The 23,897-nt window shown below is 44.0% G+C and overlaps 1 long non-coding RNA gene across 1 annotated transcript; it reads right to left on the minus strand.

The window, feature by feature from the left end:
• Positions 1-16,328: 16,328 nt before the first annotated feature.
• On the minus strand, positions 16,329-23,287 carry LOC115479009. Its single transcript, XR_003943604.1, has 3 exons — positions 23,278-23,287; positions 23,096-23,101; positions 16,329-16,410 (listed from the first exon to the last, which is right to left on the minus strand). It is a non-coding gene; the product is annotated as an uncharacterized LOC115479009 (long non-coding RNA).
• Between the last annotated feature and the right edge of the window lie 610 nt (positions 23,288-23,897).

The following is a 23,897-nucleotide window of genomic DNA, read 5'->3' on the forward strand; positions in this document are numbered from 1 at the left end:
ATGGGCCTGGGTCCACCTGCCTGAAGTGCACTGCACCCACTAAAAACTGCTCCAGGGACCTGCATACTGCTGTCATGGAGCTTGGTATGACATTTCAGGCTGGCATAGAGGCTGGCAAAAAAAATAATAATAATTTTTTTTTTGGGTGGGAGGAGGTTGGTGACCACTGGGGGAGTAAAGGGTGGTGATCCCCGATTCCGTCCGGTGGTCATCTGGTCAATTGGGGCACTTGTTTTGAGGCTTGGTCCTAAAAATAAATGGACCAAGTGAAGCCGGCGAAATGCTCGTCAGAGCCAGCCTTCTTTTTCCATTATTGGTCGAAGTTGGCCATCTCATAACCATGCCCCCGTCCCGCCTTCCATACCCTTCCGAAACACCCCCTTTAATTTGGCCAGCTCTGCGACGGAAAGCAGTTGGAGCCGGCCAAAATCGGCTTTCCATTATACCGATTTGGCTGGGTTCAGGAAATGGTCAACCATCTCCAGATTTGTGTGGGAAGATGGCCGGCAATCTCTTTCGAAAATAAGCAAGATAGCCAGATAAGGCTAGATTCTATATATGGTGCCTGAAAAATCTGCGCAGAATAAGTTTCTGCCTAAGCATATTCTATAAGCGACACCTATATCTAGTCACGGTCTATGGAATACACTTAGTTGATAGCCCACTGCCTAGAACTACTTGCATCCATTTACACCAAGGAAAACATGGCATAAATACCGGTGCGTAGATTTAGGCGCAGAGGGCTATATTCTATAACAGTGTATGTACATTTTGGAATGCCCCATAAAATGCCCATTTTGCCACCCATAACTATGCCCATTTTTGGCTCTGTGTATGAATATTGGGGGGTTTGAACCTTATGGCCCTCTTATATCTGTAGAATGGGGACCTTTATGTTGAAAATCAAAATGATTTGATTTTGATTGGGCCTTGCTTAAAACTGGGAGATTTTTGGGATGTGAATTTATACCTTTAAACAAATAAAGAGTGTAATCAACAGCCTGAGAGCAGAAAGGATTTGGCGTGTCAATTTTAAGTTCTAATTTATCATTCTAAATGACATATAATATGCCTTGAAGCATGGCTAATTATGTAAATCTACAAGACAAAAATATTCTGGGTTATCTGAAAAGATATCCCAAATACAAGGCAACTGGAACATTCAAGCCTATGTTTCTAATATGAACCTCTACTTTTCAGTCATTTTATAAACTTTCAAATATTAACTATTTAAAATAATAATAGTAAACACAAGTGTGTTTGAATTTTATGGAATGATGTCTGTGTTAAAAGTCGAAAAATGCATAAATGTACAACTTCTCCAAAGAAGATGTAAATGTACTACTACTACTGCTTAACATTTCTAGAGCGCTACTAGGGTTATGCAGCGCTGTACAGTTTAACAGAGAAGGACAGTCCCTGCTCAAAGGAGCTTACAATCTAAAAGGAGCTCAATGAAGCTTACAATGTACAGTATGCATCTGCTCTATGAGGGTGATTTTAAACACTTAGGTTTGGAGGTTGAGTATTTGCCAATTTTATAAAGACACCTGGGCACCCATGTATCTTCATGAAATACTAGGGGTCAGGGCCACCGAGAGCCAGATCCGGGCCCAGGACAAGGCCGCCCCCGGGCCGCCACCCGAAGTCATCGTCGTCGCCGGGCCCCCCTTCCACCCACTACTGGGCCGGGCCCTGAACTAACCTTAAACGCCACCTTTCACCACCTTCGCAGCAAGCAGCAGCAGGGCAGACCTCTCCTTCCTTCCGTGCCCCGCCCTCGCGGACGTTACGTCAGGCGAGGGCGGGACACGGAAGGAAGGAGTGGCCTGCCCTGTTGCTGCTTGCTGCAAAGGTGGTGAAAGGAGGCGTTTAAGGATAGTTCCAACTTCCGGGAGCGACGGAGGGAGGGTGGGCGGGGCCGCGGGCCCGAACTGCGGTGGAGCGACAGAGGGCGGGCAGGCCCGAACTGCGGTGGCGCCGGGCCCCCTCCGGAGGCCTGAGCCTGGGGACTTTTTTCCCCCCTGTCCCCCCCTCTCGGCGGCCCTGCTAGGGGTAAACCAGCAGAAATCATGCCTATATTGTGGGGCACAGACCACAGAAGTTTGCCTAGAACCAGTCTTCCCAACTACTGGATTTATGGAGGAAGCCCCACTCCAGCCTTGATCCTGATCTGTCTTTTCCATTTATGGGTCCCAGACCATAGAAGTCTGCCCGGCATTGGTCTTACTTCCCAAAACATTTATACTTTTAGCACTCCTCTCTTCCCAGACTTCTGCTATGTTAGCTCCAATGGGTCCCACCTAATGGTGTATTTAAACTAGATGGATCAGTTATATATACATTCCCTGTCAAACCCAGCCCCCCACCTTAAAATCATCTTGGCTTTAGTCTTCACTCAGGCAGCAGCAGCGCACTCATAGGCTGCCTGCAGTCTGCTCTGGGACTTCCTCCCTGAACTATCCCGCCCTTCACAAAACAGAAGTTGCATCAGAAAGGGTGGGACAGTTCAGGCAGGAAGTCCCAGAGCAAACCACAGGCAGCCTAAGAGCACTGCCGCTGCCCAGGTGAAGACTAAAGCCAAGAGGATTTTAAGGTAAGGGGGGCTGCGTTAGTGGCAGCAGGGGGAGATAGGGGACATCGATGGGGGAAGGAGACAGGGCAGCACAGGGCAGCATGGGGGGGGGGGGGGGGAGATGCACCCCCTGTAAGAAGTTCCTGGCTACGCTATTGGTCTCACCCTTCAGTTTGGCTCTATACCACTGGGCTCATCATTGGACATTAGGGCCTGCTCAGGAACAGGCAAAAATGTTAGCACATAAAACCCCAGATTCTATATATGGTGCCTAAATATGGGCATGCTGCTGAGATATGCATGCAAATTAATTGTTAATGAGCTCTTAAATATAAATAATTGGGTGTCAACCACCCAAATATAGGCAAAAGGTTCCCAGGGGTCTACTGGATCCAAAAAAAGACTAAGAGATTGATTTATATCTGAATAAAGACAGAAGTAGACAATACTAATTCCCTTTCTGCACCTTTGGTACCTTATTGGCTAGAATCACATCACTCTGATAGCCCTTTCTTGGCAAATTATTGATCATGTGCCATTAAACCCTTGAGGAGGTCCACATTCTGGTGGAGGTAATTGAGACTTTCAATCACCTCCAGAAATCACCTCCAGAAATTAAACACAGCCCAGCCGTAGTTCGCTCCCCCAACATGCTCCATTTCTGGAGTTGAAAAAATATTTCCATTTTTGTAGCGCCGGTGTGTACCCGGTGGTAATTGGGCAGTGCTGTGCCTGGTTACTGCCAGGTTAGTACAGGAGCCTTTACCACCACCTCAATGGGAGGTGGTAAGTGCTCCCCCCCCCCAAATGGCCGCACGGCAAGTGGTTCACTTTCTGCATGGCCATTTCTTTAAGAAAAGGGAAACCTGCCTTCTACCCGCTGCGGTAAAAGAGGGCTGTGGCGCGCATCAAAAACACGTGCCTACGCCAATGCAGGCCCCCTTTTGCTGCAGCTTCCTAAACGAACCTCTGTATCTTTATAGATGCCTCCTCTCAACAGTCCCCCGCCTGAAACCCACCTTACACCTATGCATTCTGTCTACTTTTAATTAGCCATGGACAAGCACATACAAACTCCTTCTATAAACTTGAAGATACCCCCAACCCATTCAAACACACCATCTCGCAGTCATTTACTACCCATGCAATGGCACACTGACAACCTACTCTACCCAGTTGTTGACTTTTACAAACACACTGCACCCATTCACCCCACCCACTCAAATACATCACATTCATTCACAAATACTCACTCAAACACACTGCAGTCACTCCCTACACATGCAGTTATAAATTCACTCACACACCCATTCAAGTACACTCATTCAAGGGCCCTTTCACTAAGCCACATAAGAGTCTACACGCGCCCAATGCGCGCCAAAATGGAGTTACCGCCAGACTACCACATGGCTCTTGCGGTAATTTCATTTTTGGCGTGGGTCCGATACGCATGTCTGAAAAAGATTTTTTATTTTCGGGCGCGCATAACAGACACACGCCATGTTACTGCCTGGTTACTGCATGAGTCTTTACCACCAGGTCAATGGCTGGCGGTAAGGTCTCAGACCCAAAATGGACATTTTCATTTTGTAGAAGAACAACAAAAAGAGTCCAAAATCTCCCGCAAAAAATGCCAAACGCACAAAACAACAACAAAAGTGGAAGAAGACCAAAAAAACCAGACTGAAACCACAGATGGTAAGAGCACCAAAGAAGTTTTTAGTTGGACCCTACACGGTCTGTGTTTCGGCCCAAAGGCCTTCTTCAGCGGTCTTCAAATTGACGCATATAGATGTTCCTCCGAACCTCTCATAAAGTAGAAGGGCATGGAATCTGGTGCAATCCGAACCAAAGTATAGATGCTGCAGCCTGTCACATGTCCATTTTCGGCAAAAAACAAGGCCTTTTTTTACAGGCACACTAAAAAATGGATCGACGCGTGCCCAAAACCCGCGCCTACACTACAGCAAGCCATTTTTTAGCGCACCTTAATAAAAGGATCCCTCAGTTACACAAAGTCACTGTCATGCATAAACACACATACACACACAGAGATCTCAACTACACATTTCTAGAAACAACTCACCGCCATTCCCCTATCTCCAACCTAACTTCAATCCATGCATCCCACTTAACCCCACAGCTGAAATGTTTGTGTACACAAATCTTACGTAGGGAACACATTTGTGTAATGATTTTAGCATGCACTTTCAAATGTTTTTTTTACAACTATATTTTTAGCACCTGTTGCTTATAGTGACTTTTTTCAGATATTTGTCCTTCAGAGATGAAAAAGGATATATGAATCAAATCCTAAAAGTAGTATCATGTAGGTGCAAGCAGTTTAAGTATAATTTGGGATCTATTTACTAGAAATGTTTTATGGAATACATAAAGATTCTAGATCCTCATTATAGATAACATGAATCGATCTTAAAATATTCAGTCTGTTTTTGACTTCTTTTACCAATGATTTTTTTAGCTAAACCTTGCAAGATAAGATTACACAATAAACATACTTTACCAGCTCTGGAACCATTAGAAAAAAAGTGTGTTGAAATGTTTTAGCACAAAGTACAAGTCAACACAGTAAATTTCAACAGTGTTCTCCATGATGAATTTTACCTCTAGATGAACTTGACAGCTATCATATGGGAACAATTTTCAGTAGCCTACGTTAGTGCAGTGTCTGTAGACATTTTTGTACTCATGGGCCTTGTAGCCAGTTTTCATGGGTAAACAATGCATGTAGTTTGCCCTTCAGTATTGCCTAGGATTATGGGGGTCACAAAAATGTTCACATTTATTTACAGGGATGAAACAAGTCAGAACACCCCACACGCAGTTGGAAATCCAAATGGACATGCATTCAACCTGATCTTCATCTGCCGCCATTAAATAAAATCCAGATATTCTGTGCTGGTATTTGGCTTGCAATCAAAGCTGGATATGTGGAGAGAAGAGTGAGCAGTCACATCATCTGGCTAGTAGGTGATATTCAAACTGCTATCCATATGGCTCAGGGGTGGGGCCTTTAGAGTGGAGGAGTGGCATAGTGGTTAGTGCAGTGGACCTTGATCCTGGGAAGCTGAGTTCAATTCCCACAGCAGCTCCCTGTGACTCTGGGCAAGTCACTTAACTCTCCATTGCTCCTGGTACAAAATAAATACCCGAATTTATGTAAACCGAGGCGGCATATCAAGTCCCATTTCCCTTTCCCCTTTATACACTGAGGACCACATAAATGTCAGTACTGACACAGAAAATTAACAAATGTGCCATATAGTTCACCTCCAACAAAACTCAATGCGATGACTTGAATGGCCATAAATTATTCAAAACAGAAATCTATAACACCTCACTGAAAATTATTATCCATGTATTAAGCAGGATTCAGCAAGTCAATGGAGTTAAAAAGCCTCAGAAGCATAATGGAGAGCTCCACTATGCTTCTCAGGCTTTTTTCCTCGGTGAATCCTGCTTAAGACGTGGATATTAATTTTCAGTGAGGTGTTACAGATTCCCAAATTCAATCATTAGCAAAAAAAAAAAAAAAACTCTCCATGGCAAGGCTATATTATCATGTGCAGTTTAACAAATTCAAACATATATAGAAAATATAAAAAAACTGTATCAAAGTTACCATAATAGGTTCAAGGAAACTTTTAAACTTATCTGCACAAAGTAGCAGTAACTCCAAGCAAGATTTTTAATGTTTTATTCAATCATGCCAAACTACCGAAGTCCCCTCAAGCACAGGGTAATATAGCCTTGCCACGAAGGGGAGGGGGGAGGGGTTGCCAATGGAAATACTTTTAAAACAAATAAGAGGAAATATTTTCACTCAAAGAATAGTTAAGCTCTGAAACTCGTTGCCAGAGGATGTGGTAATGCCAGCATATCTGGGTTTAAAAAAAGGTTTGGACAAGTTCCTGGAGGAAAAGTCCATAGAAGACTATTATTGAGATGGACATGGGGGAAGCCACTGCTTGCCCTGGGACTGGTAGCATGGAATGGTGCTAATAACTGGCTTTCTTCCAGGTACTTGTGACCTGGATTGGACACTGCTGGAAGCAGGATACTGGGCTAGATGGACCATAGGTCTGACCCAGTATGGCTATTCTTATGTTCATATGTTTCAATTTGTTTTAAGCATGAAATGAAGAAAAACCACCATTTCATTCATTTCCATTTGCTTCAGTTTTCAAAAATTAGATTAACCCTCACTGCAAAAACACCCAACTGATAATCTTTGTGGCTGTCCTACTGATGTCTTGTCACTCCTGCCCTTCAGTATAGCCATTGTGAATTTGTTTCAGAAGAGCAAAGTAAATAGCACAGTTAATTTCTGCCATATATGAAAATGGCACCGGCACCTGAGAGACACAAGTTTGGGAGCCCCATACCAAGGTGACCCAATTTTAAGGGTCCCAGTTCTCAGTCCCCCACACTCTTTAATCCAACTCATGTATGTCTACATTTCCACATTTCAATGCAACTTCCCCTGGATTCTATATATTGAGCCTAGCGCTCCATGCCAAAATCTAAGCGTATTCTGTAACAACACATGTAACTTAATTGGCTTAACAACCCAATTAGCATTTTTAACAGCACTTAAAAAGCAGTAATGAGAACTAATTTGCAATAATTAGAATTTACGTGTATAACTCGCTAAGTGCATTCTGTAATGCAGAGCGCCTAAATTCTAATGCGTGGAGCCAAAAAGGGGCATGGTTATAGGTGAGGAAATGGGTGTTTCAAAATTTACGTATAGAATATGCCTCTCTATACCTAAATCTACATGCCGGTATTTACACCGCATTTCCCTTGGTGTAACTTTACTGTCTTCCTATCCATTTCCGCATACAGTTCAAACTCCTCTTATTGACCTATAAGTGCATTCACTCTGCAGCTCCTCAGTACCTCTCCACTCTCATCTCTCCCTACACTCCTCCCAGGGAACTCCATTCACTGGGTAAATCTCTCTTATCTGCACCCTTCTCCTCCACTGCTAACTCCAGACTCTGTTCCTTTTATCTTGCTGCACCATATGCCTGGAATAGACTTCCTGAGCCAGTACGTCAAGCTCCATCTCTGGCCATCTTCAAATCTAAGCTAAAAGCCCACCTTTTTGATGCTGCTTTTAACTCCTAACCCTTATTCACTTGTTCAGAACCCTTATTTTATCATCCTCACTTTAATATTTCCTTATCTCTTGTTTGTCCTGTTTGTGTATCCTAATTAGATTGTAAGCTCTGTCGAGCAGGGACTGTCTCTTCATGTTCAAGGGTACAGCGCTGCGTACGTCTAGTAATGCTTTAGAAATTATAAGTAGTAGTAGTAGGATGCATGCAATTCTAGACACTGGGATATCACATAAATGTATTCTATATATTGTGCCTAAATCTAGGCACCGCTTACAGATTCCGTTTAGGTGGAAAATTATTCTGATTGGTTTTTCAGGCGCCATATACAGAATCTAGCCCTATATTCCTCTCTCCTAAGCTGATTCACCTGCTAATTCCCTTATAGGCCCCCACTTCCAAGCCCACTTTCCCACTTACCAAAATGTGTTAGTCATTCAGCTAACTTCCTATCCCCAACTTACCTCACCAGCCACTCAGTGTCCCCCTCGTCCATCGTTACACTCATCACTCATCTAACTCCCATCTACTAGCCCCCTCCCTCTACTTCTCTACTTCCACCCCCAAATGATTAGAATTCTGAATTAAACATGTTTCACTTCTTACCTTTAAGTCAAATCAGAAGTAAATTTAGCATCAAAGTCAATTTTACTTCCATTATAGTGCATGTTTTTACTTTGATTTAGTGCATAATTTTAAGCTATTCTGCACTTTACATATCATTTCCTATGATATCAGAAGTAAAAGCAGAGTTGTAAAAAAAATATCAGTGCTAAATCTGTATGTGCAGATTTTTACTATGGTCTTATTACATCAGCCCTTAAGAGAATTCTATTCAGTGACTTTGAAAGAGACAACAGGAAGGTTGGTCATCCCAAACTCTATTATAAGAAGTTAGTCAAGTAGTATATATAGACTGCTGGTGGCATGACATAGAAGGGGTGTGAGTGTTAAATTAAGTATGATACTTGTAAGAACTAGAGATGAAGAGAAAGCCTGGAATAGCTTTCCAGCAAAGGTGATGAAGGCCAGCAGTTTAACAGAAATTAAACACATTTGAGACAGATATAAAGAGCAGTGAAAGGAACAGAGTTTGGAGGTAGGATAAAAGACATGGAGGGGCATAATCAAACGGGGGCACCCATCTATAAGGGTGGCCATCTCCGGGGCCGGCCCTCAGGAAGGGGCGGAGCAAACCGTATTGTCGAAACAAGATGGCCGGCCATCTTTCGTTTCGATAATACGGTCGGGGCCGACCAAATCTCAACATTTGGGCCATACTTAGAGATCACCGGCGTTAGAGATAGCCGGCATTGGTTTTCGCCAATAATGGAAACTAATGGTGGCCATCTCAAAACCAGCCAAATCCAAGCCATGTGGTCATGGGAGGAGCCAGCATGTATAGTACAGTCTAGTAATGAATTTGTTTCAGAACAGTACAGTGGTCCCCCTCACATGCCAGGACACCAACCGGGCACCCTAGGGGGCACTGCAGTGGACTTCACAAATTGATCCCAGGTGCATAACTCCCTTACCTTTTGTGGTGAGCCCCCCAACAAACCCCAACACTACCATAGCTCTAAAAGGCTAATGGGGGCACCTACATATGGGTACAGTGGGTTTGTGGTGGGTTTTGGAGGGCTCCCATTTACCACCACAAGTGTAACAGGTAAGGGGAGGGATGGGCCTGGGTCTGCCTGCCTGAAGTGCACTACAGTACCCACTAAAAACTGCTCCAGGGACCTGCATAGTGTTGTGATGGAGCTGGGTGTGACATTTGAGGCAGGCATAGAGGCTGGCACAAAAATGTTTATTTTTTTTTTTGGGTGGGATGGGGTTGGTGACCACTGGGGGAGTAAGGGGAGGTCATCCCCGATTCCCTCTGGTGGTCATCTGGTCAGTTGGGGCACTTTTTTTTAGGCTTGGTCCTAAAAATAAATGGACCAAGTAAAGCCGGCCTAGTGCTCGTCAGAGCCGGCCTTCATTTTTCCCTTATCGGCCGAGGCCAGCAATCTCTTAACCACGCCCCCGCCCCGCCTTTGGTACACTGCCGACACGCCTCCTTGAACTTTGGACGGCCCTGCGACAGAAAGCAGTTGAAGCTGGCCAAAATCGGCTTTCGATTATCCCGATTTGGCCGGCCGTAGGAGAAGGTCGGCCATTTCCCGATTTGTGTCGGAAGATGGCCGCCCTCCTCCTTCGAAAATAAGCAGGATAGGGGGTCTTTTACTAAGCTTCTGTAGCATTTTTAGGTTGCAGTAGAAATCAGCTGGCGGTAAATGCCAAGATGCCCATAAAAATATAATGGGTATCTCGACGTTTACGCCAGCTGATTTCTACCGCAAACTAAAAACACTACTGTGGCTTAGTAAAAGACCCACATAGGTAGGGAGACTGGCTTTACTTTAAGTAAGCAATTTTATAAGCTATTTACCCAAAGTGGTAGAGAGTCAAAGAGGACGACAACTGCCCAGACTCAGTGAGCCAACTGGTCTTTATCTGCTGTTTTTTACTCTGTTATCTTTAAGTTTATTACAAATCTTTCTATGCCGCCCTTCACTGAATCAACAAAGCAGTTTATATTAACAGGTAAATTAAAAAGAGAAAGAGAAAAAGAAAAGAAAATATACAGAACAGAAAGTAGAATAAAAGAACGAGAGAAAGGAGCTAACCTAAAAACAGATCCTCCCCAACTGATTCGATTATGGTCAATCAAGACCAGAAGACTGAAAAAGAACTAAGCCATAAGGCCAGACTTAACTCAAAGGAACAGATTTTTCAACCAAATGTAATGCAGGATGGAATTCAGGATGTAGAAGGCTGATATCCTTGCATTTTCCAGACATGTCCGAGAATAAAGTGGCATTACAAAAAATTTGTCTTATTGAGGTTGGAGTGTTTGAGCAGCCATGCTATACCACATACAAGTTTCAAGTTTATTGCGCATTTAATATACCACCACACGAGAGAAGAACTATCAGAGCGTTTTTATATTTCATAATATCAATAATATTTATTTATTTATTGCATTTGTACCCCACATTTTCCCACCTATTTGTAGGCTCAATGTGGCTTACATAGTACCGTCAAAGGCGTAATAGAAAGGAAAAGAACTACAACAGTAAAAGAAAAGGCCAAGAGAAGTCAAAGACAAATACTGCCACACAATTGACCACCATCCCCCACCAAAAAGCAACCAGATGCCTAAGACCCATATGTGTGGATTGTGTAGATATATATAGCAGTCCTCAGTGCATCTTTTCTAGCAAAAATGGTGCCGGTACTCAGTGGCGTAGCAAGGAGGGCTGCCACCCGGGGCGGTTCGCCATTGCACCCCCCCACCCGGGTGCAGCACGATGACACCCCCCCCCGACCCAGTGCCTACCCTCAGCTCCGTCCAACCAGCTCCCGCACCCTACCTTTAAAGAAATCTCAGAAGCCGTGGTGAGGTGAGGCGCAGCGCCTCGTGCCTGCATGTGAAAGAAGTGTGGATTGTCTCATCAGGCCTTCCCTCACTCTGTCTGTCCCGCTCTTGCGGAAATAGGAAGTTGCGTCAGTGGAGGGCGGGACAGACAGAGTGCGGGAAGGCCCGATGAGATGATCCACATTCTTTTACATGCAGGCGCGAGGTGCTGCGCCTCGCCTCAGCTTCCGAGATTTCTTTAAAGGTAGGGTGCGGGAGCTGGTTGGACGGAGCTGAGGGTAGGCACTGGGTCTGGGGGTGTTGATGCACTGAGGGGGGGGGTGTCATCGTGCTGCACCCGGGGGTGGGAGCTGGCAGGGAGCAACCCCCTTGAGCTGACACCTGGGGTGGACTGCCCCCCCCCCCCCCTTGCTACACCACTGCCGGTACTCAAATGCCAGGCCACCTTTCAAGGGTGGGGGTGATCACTGAGGAACCCACCCACAATAGCCAGGCCTCCTGCAACCAGTCACAGAATCTATAACAGGGCAGAATTGTTGTGTAGAGCCTGAGCTCTTTCATTAAAGCTTGGGGTCCATGGGTCAATTTTAGCAGACAATGGAAAAGGTGTCGGTACTCAGTACCCCCAAGTACCCACTCAAAAAAAGCCCTGGCAGTCCTTAAAAAGAGATAATGTAAAAATTTAAATACGTGAAACAAAAGAAAACACAATGGCACTTAATGAGAAGTAACATAACCTGGCATGAAGGCCGTATGATGTAATTTAGACACATTTTGAACTAGCTTAGAGGAAAATGTTGTAACATGGTCTGTGTACTAAAGCATGAATGAAGTCAATATTCAAAGTTAATTAACCAGCCAGAAATGGCTCCTGGCTGGTTAAAACGCCTATTCGGGAATGACCGCTAATTTTCAGCAGCACTGAAAGTAACTGGTAAGTGCTGAACTGAAAACCAGCTATTCGGGGGGGGGGGGGGGGGGGGGGGGCATTCTGAGATGGAGTCAACACTTGGCCGGTTAAGTGCCCATATTCAGCGCTTAACCGGCCAAGGTAAACACATAAATAGGACTGCATAAAAGTCAGTCCTGCCTTTATGTGGTAACCCATAGCCGGTTAAGTGCTAAATATGACACTTAACCAGTTAGGTGTTAGCCGGCTCTGGAAACCTGGAAATTCAATTCCAGTGCCTGGACATGGCCGGGCATTGATTTTCCAAGTTTAACACTGACAGCTGACAGCAAAATATTGATTACCACCGGGCTCGATGTGTCATATCTGCAAAAGGTTCTGTAATAACTGTTAGGGTCAATCCTGGCATCTTTCCAGTTAACAGAGATAATCTCAGCTGGTTCACGGTTAGCTGCACCTGTTTAGTTTGTGTTAACTATGCCACATTATCTGCTGTGTTTTGCTTGATTTATAGACCACCTATCCCCAAGAGACTACAAAGCAGTTTACAATACAGGGGCATATCTGCGTGGGGCCACAGGGGCCTGGGCCCCCGCAGATTTCGCCCTGGACCGCCCTACCGCCGTTAACTCTCCCCCGCCTACCGCCAACCCTTTCCCCGCCTACCGCCGTCACCTACCCCGAGGTCCGCTCCTGCCGGCTTTTTAAACTATTACTTCAGCTGGCGGGGGACCCCAACCCCCGCCAGCCCAGCCGAGGTCTTCTTTAACTTCTTCATCCTCGTACTGTTAAAGCTGCATGATGCATCCTTCCAGTTGGACGGAGTTTGACGTCGCAGCACGTTGACGTCCGGCAGGAGCAGACCTCGGGGTAGGTGATGGCGGTAGGCGGGGAAAGGGTTGGCGGTAGGCGGGGGAGGGTTAATGGTGGTAGGGGGAGGGTTGACGACGACGACGGCTGCGGCGGGGGGGCGGCGGTAGGGGGGGTTATAATGTGCCCCCCTACCGCCGAACCTCAGATACGCCCCTGTTACAATATGAATCAAAAATGCCTAAAATCAAGCAAAAACAATTAATGAATAAAATAACAAAACAGAACAAGTAGAAGTTACATATAAGCTGTTTTAAGGAGCCACATTTTGCAGTTTCCAGAAAGGAAATAAATCCTCTAGCAGTTTAACTTTACATCGATTGCCCTGTTAGCAGCTAGCTCAGATTAATAAATAGGCCCCTTTTACAAAACTGCATAAGGGCCTTCGTACGTCCAGCATGTGCCAAACCAGCATTACTGTCCGGCTACCGTGTGCCCCAGGTGCTAATTCTGAATTTGCTGCATGCCAAAAACACGCGGTAGAAAATACTTTCTATTTTCTACCGTGTGGCGCTTACCTGGCGGTAAACAGCAGTGGACATGCGCTGCATGCCTACCGCCCGGGTAGCACGTGAGACCTTACCACTAAGTCAATGGGTGGCAGATAGGTCTCAGGCCAAAAATGGATGCGTGATGACTTTTATTTTGCCACACATCCATTTTCCGGCCCCTTTAAAAAAGCCCTTTTTCCAGGATGTGGCATAAACTGGCCCAGCGCGCACCCTAAAGATGCACTCGCACTGCCGCAGGCCACTTTTTACCATGGCTTAGTAAAAGGGCCCCTTAGAGTCTAGAAAATTGTGTCAAAAAGTGGATCAGTATGAACCAAATCACAGTTGTCCAAAACCTTTTAGTACAGATTCACCATGCTAAATTTAATCCGGATTGCTTCTGTACTTTTTATGCCATTAGACACATATAATTTCATTCTGGGAATATGAGATCCTCTTAGAAAATCCCAGAGTCATAGGAAGATGAGTAATAAGAATATCTGACTGGCTCTTTTCATAAAATGAGGAACTCCGTCTGGAATTTGTGAGCAGTTGTATCTGGCTCTAAAAAAGAAGATGCTTCCTTACTCACATGACCATTAACACTTAGCAAATACATTTGAAAAAAAGACATTGATTTGGGGTGTTGTATGTGTTACTGTGCACAAGGTGGTTACCATTTTCTGATCTTTGTGCACATTTCTTACATTTATTTTTAGGAGGAAAACATTCAGTTAACTAGATGCAAAATAGTAACTGGCTGGTTTGAAGGTTTGAAAGAAAAGCAAACTGCATCTCAAATAAATCTCATAAAAGTGACAACTGTTAATTAAAAAATACAATGCCATAAAGGCAATGTCTGTCTTTTTGTTTCAAGGCAAAGAAATAGGTTAAAAGCTGATTAAACATACTTACACACTGTGCTATGCAGAGAATTCACCACAGTACAGAACTGTCCAAGCAGTGCCCACATCTGCAAACTGCTATTTTTAAAACCAGGCTTAAATTTTTTTTGCTGCATAAGGTTTTAAAAACTCACACTGGAGACAAAGCTGAAATGGGTGGAAGTACAGGAGAGGTATAAGAATTAGTACAGGGTGTATGTGACTAGATGGAGGCTAGGATCTGAATTAAGCAGCTCAGAGGGAATTATTTATAATTGCATGCAGTTTTGCTGTTGCTTAACGTTCAGCTCACTTGGAAATGCATTCCATTGCAGCTTTATATACATTGGGGCCAATATTCAGACCATGGGAGTTATCCAGACTGCCTCTCGTAGTTGGCATTGAGCCCTGGTATTCAATGCCAGGCTGTTTGTGTTGACCGGCATTGAATATCTGGTTTATATTTGGCTGGTTTAAACTTAACTGGCCAAGTCAACATTCAGCGCTGGCAGTTAAACTGACAAGAGATAGGCCTGCTATTTCAGTGGCCCAATTTAGCTGCCAAACTTAGGGCTTCTTTTACTAAGCCACGTAAGCGTCTATGCATGCCCAAATGGACTTACCACCTGACTACCGCACGTCTCCTGCGGTAATTTCATTTTTGGCGTGCGTCCGATACGCTCATCTGAAAATTTTTTTTTTATTTTCTGGCATACATAGCGGATGCGCACCAAGTAGCATCTGACGCGCATAGGTAATTACCACCCAAATTCTTTACTGCTAGGTCTATGACTGGCAGTAATGTCTGAGACTCAAAAAGAGGCCTTTTTTACAGGTGCCTGAAAATGATTCTGCATATGCCCAAAACCCGTGCCTACACTACCGCAAGCCATTTTTCAGCGCGCCGAGAGTACCAGACTAACTATTAATGTTCCCAGGGATCTTTGTAAAGTGTCTGGGTGATGTAAACACATACCCCACTCTCACCCCGATTTTTATTTAACTTTCAACAAAATACAATACACAAGTATCCACTTGTTCAAGCAAAATGACTAGTAAAAATTACAAAGTATAAAGAATTCCTAATAGAAAAGAAAAACTATTTAAGGAATCCATCCAAGAATAGGGGGAAGGCCTAAATTATAATTGAGAGACAAATAATTTAAAAAGAAGAAAAAGAAATCAGTTAGCCTTCTTAGACCCCAGCCAACGATGGACATGGACAGAAAACCTATGCAGAATAAAATAGAAGAAAACAGAAAATAAGTAAAGAGTTAACATGAACAAAAACCCTGCGTATTTTATTGTCCAGCTTGCACTTGAATCTTTTGTTCTGGAGTTTGCGCCTTCCACTCCCTGTATCACCGCTGATTCAGCTGGGGCAGTTGTAGGACATGGGGGAGGGTTGGGAGGGGAGAGAGAAACAGCCCCAGAGTGGAAGACTCTCTCTTATGTCATCCACTTCAACAGGGTCTCCAGACATACTCACAGGGGTACCGATGGCATAGAGTTCTATACGCTTCTAGACCAGCAAGGAGGTCTGGGCTAGAGAGGGAACTGCCTGGACCTGACCTTTCCTCTTCGTATGGGGCATCACAAGATACCACTGAAAAAAGAAGGTAAAAGCAGCTGAAAAGTACAATTCAAGCAGAGAGAGATCTCACACCACCGAGCGCCATGCTGCCATCTTGCCACCTCAGTTTCTTTTTTGTGCTAGACCTACCTCCAGCTACTGATCCCTAATAAAGTTCATCGGTAATGGAATTTGATATACAGTAGTACCTCGGTTTTCGTTGACTTCGGTTATTGTCGGTTTCGGGTTTCGTTGATTTTTTCTGCGAAAAACTTGTCTTGGATTTCATCGGTTGCCTCGGATTTTGTCAGCCACGTGACCTTGCTGCTAATTTTGCGAAAACAAAGGGCGGCCTACGCGTTCTGCTCAGTGTGGCATTGTTTCTCGTTGTGTGAGCATCACCCCGTGCGTCTAGTCAAACAATTCCATTGCTTTCCAGTCTTCATTCATATGGAAATAATTGCCTCGGTTTTCATCAGTTTCGGATTTCGCCAATTGCTCTCAGACGGATTATCGACGAAAACCAAGGTATCACTGTACTGCTTTTCTGTCGTACAATCAAAGCAGTTTACACTTACAGTATTATATGCAGGTACTTTCTCTGTCCCTAGTGGACTCACAATCTAAGGACTAGATTATCAAACACCCCACGCTGTTCTGAACAGCGCTCTAAAATTAGCAACGGAACAGTGCGGGGGCAATAATGCTCCTATGATCAAAGCTAATAGTATGCAAACTCATGTGTGCTATTAGTTCTGATCATAGGGATACTTCTGTGGGAGGATTGTGCGTGGGCATGTGCCCAAGGCACAATCCTCCTGCAGAAGCTGTTTGACAGGTCCAGGCTGCCAAACATACTGATGCGGGCAGGAGGTCCAGTAGAACTCCAGACCCCCAACCCCCCAGACAGAGGCCCTGGTGTTCTAGTGCCCCCCTGACCAACTGACCTGACCCCCCCCCCCCCACAGACAGAAGAGAGGGCTGGAGGTCTGGTGGCAGTAAGGGCTGCCCCCGAATTGGCCATGCGGCAAGTGCTTTACTTGCCGCACAGCCATTTCCTACAAGAAGGTGAGATTTCCCTTTTACCTGCTGTGGTAAAAGGGGGCCTCAGGGTGCGTGTAAAACACACACCAATGCCAGCGCCAGCCCCCTTTTGCTGCAGCTTGGAAAAAGGGGCCCATAGATAGGTAAGAGAGTAAGAGGAGTTTGAAAATAAGGAGACTAATTTAAGGAAAGTTGCACATGAGGTCAGAGAGGTGAGTAAATATTATCTCAGATAGGGAGGAATGCTCTGTTGTAGAATTGTCATATATTGACTTCAGATGGTGTTTCATCCCTTCAAGTGATCTTCCCAATTGCTAGGCCATCGTTGGTCTTACTGAGCTCTCCTCCCATTGAATCTTCATCCAGATCCCTCAAGACAGGCACTGCTAGAAACTGGCACAGACTGTCACTTTAGTTTCCTGTCACTTACCTGAAGTTCAAATTTACTCCTTCCATCCATGATGTGTTCAGGATATGAAGCATTGTTGGCCTATTAGAATGAAGGTGTTTGTATTGATTTTTTTATTTTGAAATTTTGATAAAGTAGAATAATAATAAAGGTATCTCACCACATAACAACCTAGTGTTCAGTTCACCTCTTATTCAATATTTATTTGGCAATAAAACCAAACAACACTGCCTATTTATACAATTCGAACCCTGTAGCAGAGCATTCAGTTTTTACGGGGTTTGTCCACATTATTCTAATGACAAAAGCTTTCAGAAATCTAAAGTAAAGTCATCACTTTGTTCCTGAATTCCTTGTGTCCCCTACGCCCTCTGTGAAGAAATAGTCTTCCATTTCATTTATTAGATAACAGAATAACTGGTGTCCCAGAGGTGTGTAATATTTCTTTTTACAATTCACTCATACTTTTCAGGCAGAAGCACAGAATATATTCATGAATTGGAGATATTTTTGGTGTTTGTGTGTTTTGTTTCTTTTGTTGTTGTTCTAAAGAGATGAATTCACCTGCTGCCAGAAAAGAGAATGCTGCCAATGTTTATTTTGTATTAAAGCAAAATACTGTTAATTAGATTTATTGTATTTCCTTTAGACTGCTAGACTCCGCATTTTGGAATTTATTCTGTTTCTTAGCAACTAAGACAGAGCTAAATGTTACTGCTGGTCAAAGAGGCCTACATGGAAATTAAACACTATAAACATTTTTCACCTGCTAACTATGGCAAACTAGCATACAGTAAGGAATACATAGGATGGTTTTGCAGTGTTGTTCAAAGTACAAGGTCAAAGTACTTAAGTAAAAGTAAAAATAAATGTGTATTTTAATACTTAAGTAAAAGTACAATGAAGAACACATCAAAAAAATGTACTTAAGTAAAAGTAAAAAAGTTACTGCCTAATATAATATTTCTTGAGTAAAAAGTAAAAGTACTGTAACTACAGTGAATGCAATTATTGTTGGCATTTTTATCCCAACAATTTTATTGCTCTGCAAGTCAATTTACTTTGCTTTTAGTAAAACTAAATTTCACGTGAGTGCACTTGTGAGTCTTTAATCCAGGGGCGTATCTGCTATGGGGCCACAGGGGCCTGGCCCCCGTAGATTTGCCCCTGGACCCCCCCCCCTACCGATGACCCTCTCCTTCCCCCCTCCTCCCGCCGTCACTCCGCCGTCTCACCTCACCTACCTTTGCTGGCGGGGGGCCCCAACCCCCGCCAGCGCTGCCGAAGTCTCCTTCCTTCCTTCGTTTGGGTTTGTTTCTGACGTCCTGCACGCACATAGAACGTGCAGGACGTCAGACTCACAGAAACAGAACAGGTGGTGGTGGTGTCGTCGTCGTCTGTCGGGCAGGTGGTGGTGTCGTCGTCTTCGGCGAGAGGGGGGGGTTTAAAGTAGTTGGAGGTGGTGGTGGTGGTGTCGTCATCTTCAGCGGGGGGGGGGGGGTCAGCGGCGCCGGGGGGGGGGCTAAAATGTGCCCCCTCACCTCGGCTCTGGCCCCCCCCTACCGTTGAAGTTCAGATACGCCCTTGCTTTAATCCACCACAGCTAAAAATGTTCAACAACTGCACTATCGGGAAGTGGAATGTTCAGGCTGATAAAACGTTTCTTCAGATCAGGCCCGGCCACAATATTACTGATGCCTTTTAACTGGGTCTACAGGTATTGATCAAAAGAATCTCTGTCTGAAACACATGACTTGTTATAGCAAAGAATGCTTTATTATCATCATTAAATGGAAAATAAACACTGAAATTCCCTCGAATCTTTGGTATTATAATATAACCACAGCTGCTAAACCAAAGATAAGATTCCACTGATGAGGAACAATAGCACCTTGCATTGGTGGTTATGGCGATTATGTCTCAGTCATGAAACAAGTTCATCTTAGCACAGCAGCGTTGGGCGTTTAACCCAAGTCCCTGAAGAAAACAGTGAAACCCGCGGTGTCGAGCGCTATTAGGGGAAGCTACGCGGACTACATTTTGTGGAGTATTGATTGGTTTGGACTGAGAGTGGCAGAGGCTGTAAGAATAACAGTGAGACAAGGAAGAATGAAAGAAACCATGATAATGGGAATAAACAACGAGTAAAGATAAGTTCTCGTTTTAGTTTTTTTAGTTATGTTATATTTTGTAGCACATTGCACTTTAGAGCACTGTTATGGTGGTGTAATAGCACGTAGGTTTATTTAAAAGAGATTGCCCGATGAAAGAGGTGCTATTCCACCGGGCAGAGAGAAATGAGTTTGCCTTAAAACTGGTGGTTGATCTGAGGGCTCTCTTCAAAAAATGTTTAAAGTCACAGATACTTATACATATAAATATATAAATAAAATGTTTTAAAAATGTCTGAATGTTTGAGCAAGGTGCTATTGTTTCTCATCAGTTTAGCAGCTGTTATTATCATCATCGTCATTATCGTCTGCGTTAGTAGTAGTGCTAATTCATCACATCTTCCTTTCATCTTTGTTATCATTGTCTTGCTGTCCAATAACAGAGAAGGCTTTCACAAAGTTGAAATAATTGTCTGTTGTTGTCCTATTGTTCGTCTGATGGCAAATTCTAAATATCTTCAAGAACTGATATAAGAATGTCAAAATGTATGGAAACCAGGGCCTTTTTTGAGGGGATACTTGGGGGTACTGAGTACCGGCACCTTTTCCAGTTGTTTGCTAAAATTGGCCCATGGACCCCAAGTTGTAATGAAAGAGCTCAGGCTCTACACACCAATACTGCCTTGTCATAGATTCTGTGACTGGTTGCAGGGTGCCTGGCTATTGTGGAGTGGATCCCTCAGTGATCACCCCACCCCTGAAGGATGACCTAGCATATGAGTACCGGCACCTTTTTTGCTAGAAAAAACTAACTGATGGAAACTCTTCAGTCTTAAGGTCAGACAAACAAACTCTAGTGGACTGTCATGCCAATGTAAAATTTTCTATGGGATGTCCAGCAGTCTGCTGTGATAGAGACAAATGTCTGTTCACCAAGAATCGCAAACAGCTTCAGCTTTATCTCCGCTTCAAAGTGACCGAACTCATCACTGTTCTGTTTGGCTGGAGACCACTAACCAATTCGACAAGCACGGGCAACTCTATTGTTCTCATAGACTGTATTCCCTGAACACCAAAATTTTAAGATGAGATGATCCACTGTTTGTGTGACGAGGTTTGCAATTGCAAAATCTTGCTCCAGGTTTTACTCTTTTATTTGGTTTACTGCGGAATCATCATTTAGGTTTCTCTGCCATTTTTACATTTTCCTTTCAACTGCAAGCATCAGAAGTAACTAGGTAAAAGTAGTAAAAATTAGTAAAATTATTACTTCAGTAAAAGTAACAAATGTTTCCTGTACTTCTTTACAAGTAAGAGTAAAAAGCTTTTACTTAAGTACAGTAAGACCTGAAGAGTCTACCAGCAGAGAGGAGGAAGTGAAAAGCCTCATCTGGGATTTATGTTTAGGCATAGTCAACAGAAATAAACAGAGAGCTAGGCTAAGGCCTCTGCCATCTTGGATCCTCTCACAAGAAGTTCTATATCCAGGTAGCTCCATTCCCTCCAATACAAACTCCAGTTTCCCAAGTTTGGTCTCCCAGCCCTGTACTGCTGTAATTCATATCAATGAAATCAAGAAGATAATTTAAGCAATTTCCACAACTTTGTGGCAAAGACTTACTGAACTTTATTCATTATAAGTTAGCTAGGGATGGGTAGCCAAAAAAACTTTTGTTTTCCATTGTTTCCAATGTTGTTTCCAGTAATGTTTGTTTCATTCGTTTTTGTTGGTCATGGTTTTTATCACAAGAGCAATGTGGTTGAGTGTGCACTCTTTCAAACATGCACCCACTATTTAAGAAATGGGCATATTCTTTAGGAAAGAGGGAGCATACTCTTGAAGCAGCCTGCATTCATTTTCCTGGTCTTGTGGGCATGTGCACATTATTCAAGCATGCACAGTAGTTTGCACGTATTGCGTTGTTTGTATATATACTACTACTACTACAAATCATTTCTATAGCGCTACCAGTCGTACGCAGCACTTCACAATTTATATATATATTTTTTTGTTTTTTTTTTTTGTTACATTTGTACCCCGTGCTTTCCCACTCATGGCAGGCTCAATGCGGCTTACATGGGGCAATGGAGGGTTAAGTGACTTGCCCAGAGTCACAAGGAGCTGCCTGTGCCTGGCCCTTACAGATCATCAATGTGGCCGCGCAGGCTTCTGCTTCTGTGAGTCTGACGTCCTGCACGTACGTGCAGGACGTCAGACTCACAGAAACAGAAGCCTGCGCAGCCTTCTACATGGAATGTTGCTAGTGGAATAGCAACATTCCATGTAGAATCTCCAATAGTAGCAACATTCCATGTAGAATCTCCAATAGTAGCAAGTAGCAACATTCCATGTAGAATCTCCACTAGTAGCAACATTCCACGTAGAATCTCCAATAGTAGCAACATTCCATGTAGAACCTCCAATAGTATCTATTTTATTTTTGTTACATTTGTACCCAGCGCTTTCCCACTCATGGCAGGCTCAATGCGGCTTCCATGGGGCAATGGAGGGTTAAGTGACTTGCCCAGAGTCACAAGGAGCTGCCTGTGCCTGAAGTGGGAATGGAACTCAGTTCCTCAGTTCCCCAGGACCAAAGTCCCTCACCCTAACCACTAGGCCACTCCCACATTTCTGCATTTCCTCTTTATTTTCAAATTGTGATGATATGTGTGATATTGCTACTTACCCAAAAGTATAAGGTAAGTCAATTAATCCTATTATTACTTACCTAAAAGCATAGGCTCTACTCAGCAACCTGGTCACTACTTACCTAAAAGTACAGACTGACTTAAGAATTCAGACAAGGCTCCGGCTAAGAAAAATTAACTATAGGAAACTTTATTAAACCATTCCAACCAGATGCCTCCCATCTCTCAAAACTTACTCTCTGTCTTCTTAGAGTTGTCTGCTGCCAGGTCCTCTTTGTGGATTACTTCTTGGCTCTGGGTGAGACTTCCCTAAAGTCTGGGCCACCCTTCCACCCTACCCCGACTAAGTCTGAGAGACTCTAATCCTCCCTTCCAGGCTCCTAAGACCTTGGGATCCAGTTTCTCTTCCCTTAGAGCATGAAATCCATCCAAACTCCTAGATTTCCACCTTATGCAGATTAATATGCTGATTAGCATTCAGTTCTATTTATCCGGTTTCTCCTTTTCCTCAGACCTCCTGGAAACATTAAAGTGACCTCCTCTCTTTCTCTGGAATGGGTTAGTCCTTCTCTGCCACCTCCTATGTAGTCTTCTTTAAAGGGCTACAACCACTCCAAGCATGATCCCAAGTATTCACTCTAAGATAGTATGGACTATACCCAAATAGTCTTCTTGAATACAGCTGGAGCAAAGTTGCTATCTGCAAAGCTGGGATATTTTCTATGAGCTTCTTAAGTTGTGGGTTGGTAGATTTCCCCCCCCCCCCCTTATCTTATTGGTCAAGTTTCTCCAATAGGCTGCTGAGGGAGCTGGGATTTAGCCCACTTTAAAAGCCTGGTCCTACTCTGCCCTGTTGAGTATAGACTGAAGAGAGGTAATCATGATGTCAGCTAGAAGTAGATCCTCACGCCTTGCTTAATGATCTGTTGAACTCTCTATCAAAACTAGATTAAGAGGAGGGAAGAGGGAGCACTAGAGAGGAGGAGATAGAAAAGACAGTCTACAGCACACCAGAGTCTGTCTGTCTGTCTGAGACTTTAAATTGTGAGTTAGGATTCAGGGAAGGAGCTGGAGCCAGAGCAGAGGGACAATACATCATCATGGGAAATCTGGACTGGAGACTAGGGACTGGGGATAGATTCTGTGCGGTACTAGCATCGGCCTTGATGTCACCTTCCTCTCCTTCCCTCCACAATAAACATACCTCAGCACTTCCTGGTGGTTTAGTGGAGCAGACAGTTGCTCCCACCTCCCACTTTGTCTTTAAAATGGCTGCCGACCGAGATTTCCGTTTGAAGTCTCTCTTGGCAACAATTTTAAAGGCAAAGCAGGAGTGAGCAGCAGATCAGCGGCAGTGCAGCTGGCAAAAAAGCATGGGAATTTTTCTGCCCCACTAGACCACTAGGAAGTTTAGGGAGGGCACCTATCAAGTGCTCTCCCAGGACTAGAGCAAGGAGGTTGACCTCATCCAACTTGTATTGTAAACAAGAGACGGGATTGGATAAGGTCAAAAAGCTGAAGCCAATTTGGTTAGTCTTTGTTTCCCCCTCCCCTGCTCATCTGTCATTCTGCATACATGCAAAACAAAGCAAACAAACTTATGTTGAGGTGCTGCATCCATGTTGTCGTTCTTTATTGTTGGTAGCATTTTAATTTAATATCACTTGTATTTTCAAACATGCCAGCTTGTGCAGCATTCGAATGTACACAGAGGAAGTATAATAACTGAATAACTTTACATAGGTAGAGTGGTGATTTGTTATAGATGGTAATCAGTGTGTCATTTGGAGGGTTATAGGGACACCCTACTGCG

Source organism: Microcaecilia unicolor, chromosome 10 (genome assembly GCF_901765095.1).
Source record: "Microcaecilia unicolor chromosome 10, aMicUni1.1, whole genome shotgun sequence".
NCBI classification, from domain to species: Eukaryota; Metazoa; Chordata; class Amphibia; order Gymnophiona; family Siphonopidae; genus Microcaecilia; species Microcaecilia unicolor.